The 2,279-nt window shown below is 43.9% G+C and overlaps 1 long non-coding RNA gene across 2 annotated transcripts; it reads left to right on the plus strand.

Annotated features, from left to right (window-relative positions):
• Nucleotides 1–223: 223 nt before the first annotated feature.
• LOC120042319 lies at nt 224–858 on the plus strand. 2 transcript variants are annotated; one of them, XR_005476061.1, is made up of 4 exons: nt 265–315; nt 403–579; nt 670–731; nt 814–858. It is a non-coding gene; the product is annotated as an uncharacterized LOC120042319 (long non-coding RNA). The 2 variants fall into 2 exon arrangements; XR_005476060.1 differs by having other exon boundaries at nt 224–579.
• Nucleotides 859–2,279: the final 1,421 nt, after the last annotated feature.

Here is a 2,279-nt window from a genome sequence, read left to right on the forward strand (position 1 = left end):
TTAATTCACATCTCCAAAAATGCAGTTGTACTGTAATTATGAAACGGTTAAATTTTTAATTGAAATGCACTGCAGATATGAGTGAAATTGTGTAAAGTAACTCCATCACACTGTATAAAGCTATGATAAATTGTTTGATATTTTTACTGAAAACAAGACAAAAATACCAAGTAATTTTTTGCAGTGTGACTCCATTAAATGTGTGTGTGTGTGTGTGTGTGTGTGTGTGTGTGTGTGTGTGTAGATTAAACATGAACGGGCCAAAACGGACATGGCAGCAGGTCAAAATCAAATACAAGAACATTCTGCAGAATGGTATGGTCCCTGACTAATATTTAACAAAGCACAAGCATATATTGTACCCAGAAGGTGCCTGCTCACACATTGTCTGTACTGTTTTAGCAGTGAAAAAGAATACCCACAGACAAGGCACGGGTGGTGGGTCACCAAAGGCTGACCTTACCCCAGCAGAGGACATGGCCTTGGAGCTAAATAAAGGCAGGCCCGTCTTAGAGGGGATCCCTGGGGGGAAAGAGACGAGCATAGGTTCCTCCCAAGATGCCACCCGCTTCATTCAAGGTATGTCCTTCCATATCTACATGGGATACAACCACATTCATATTGAATCAATTTGGACTGTCTGACTTTGGTTTACCTATTGCCTTGCAGTGTCTGGCAGCACTGTGTTCCTGTTAGAGCCACCAGCACAAGCACCAGACGATGCTGATCCAGTGAGTACTCCATCAAAGGCATACTGTAGGCCTGGCATGTCTTGTCTACTAGCTTCAATATGAATCCGATTAAATGTGATAGGGTGAAGGCCCCAGTGCAGCAGCAACAGCACATGATGGAGACGATGATGAGGAGGAGACCATCTCTCTGGATTCCAGAAGGCATGAGGTATCATGTTAAGACTGTGAAAGTACTATTTACTCTACAATGGTGAGGAGTCCTCATCAAAATCAAAAAATCTAATTTCTTTTACAGGACCCAGATGCTATACAGTGGGAAAACCAGCCTGGCAACATAGTGCGTATTAATAAAAGGACACCACATCCTGCCAAATTCCAGCTGCGCTAATTGTATTGTGTTCACAGAGCTCACAAGCTATCAGAAAGTTGTATGGCAACCACCTCCGGCGCCAAATAGAACTGGCAGACATAGACATTCAGTACAAGAAGAAAAAGATGGAAAATCTTGCACTGGAGTCCGAAATAAAAAAGAGGACAATTAGGAAACTGGACCTTGAAATAAAAAAACTTGAGAGGGAGGTGAGATATGCCTTCAATGTACACTGTATGCTAACTGTAACACAAATGTATTAATCATTATTTTTCTTTCCTCCCCCAGCTCCAAGAAGATGACACAGCTCAAAATAAAAATTAGGTATATTCTCGTAAAGTCAAGTGAGCCATGACATATGAGCTCTTATTGTGAGCACACAGGACGGTGGCATCTTTCTAAGTTTTTTTTTATTTTCCCAGCAATCAGTACAACCAAGTCATCGTTATAAGGCATCGCCCTCTTTTGCCCACCCCCCCAGCACCAGGTGTGGCCACTAGCCTATATGAAGGCCCAAAATTGTGTGTTCCTTTCTGCTCTGACAATGGCATGCCCATTCGTGCGAGATGTGGTGGATGAAGAAGCACTTGTGCTGAGGAGAGCCTTCAGGCGAGAAAGGGTCTTCAGGGACCGGTTGGACCCACTGGCCTTCCCTGATGACCATCTATATGAAAGATACAGGTTTTCTGCAGATGGCATCAGGTATCTATGCAGACTACTGGGTCCCAGGATTAAGCACCGCACTGCACGGAGCCATGCACTGAGTGTGGAGCAAATGGTTTGTGTGGCCTTGCGCTTTTTTGCTAGTGGAGCCTTCCTGTACTCAGTGGGGGATGCAGAACAGCTGAACAAGGCCACAATTTGCCGCACAATAAGGAGTGTGTGTCTGGCTATCAAAGCATTAGCAGATGTCTTCATCTCCTTCCCTGGCCACAGAAGACTCTGTGACATCAAAGAGGAGTTCTATAGGATTGCAGGTAAGAGGATCTACAAATTACAGGACAACTGTTAACACATAGTAGGATACTCATTACTTTGTGTGACAGGTTTCCCCAATGTCATTGGTGCAGTGGACTGCACACACATAAGGATAAAAGCCCCCTCAGGTGCCCATGAGGCCGATTTTGTGAATAGGAAATCCTTTCACAGCATTAATGTTCAGGTGAACATAACTTTTTGATATTGTCCATTGACGAACACTCTGCATTGCCAGTGAT

The sequence above is a fragment of the Salvelinus namaycush genome, unplaced genomic scaffold (assembly GCF_016432855.1).
Source record: "Salvelinus namaycush isolate Seneca unplaced genomic scaffold, SaNama_1.0 Scaffold653, whole genome shotgun sequence".
Lineage (NCBI taxonomy): Eukaryota > Metazoa > Chordata > Actinopteri > Salmoniformes > Salmonidae > Salvelinus > Salvelinus namaycush.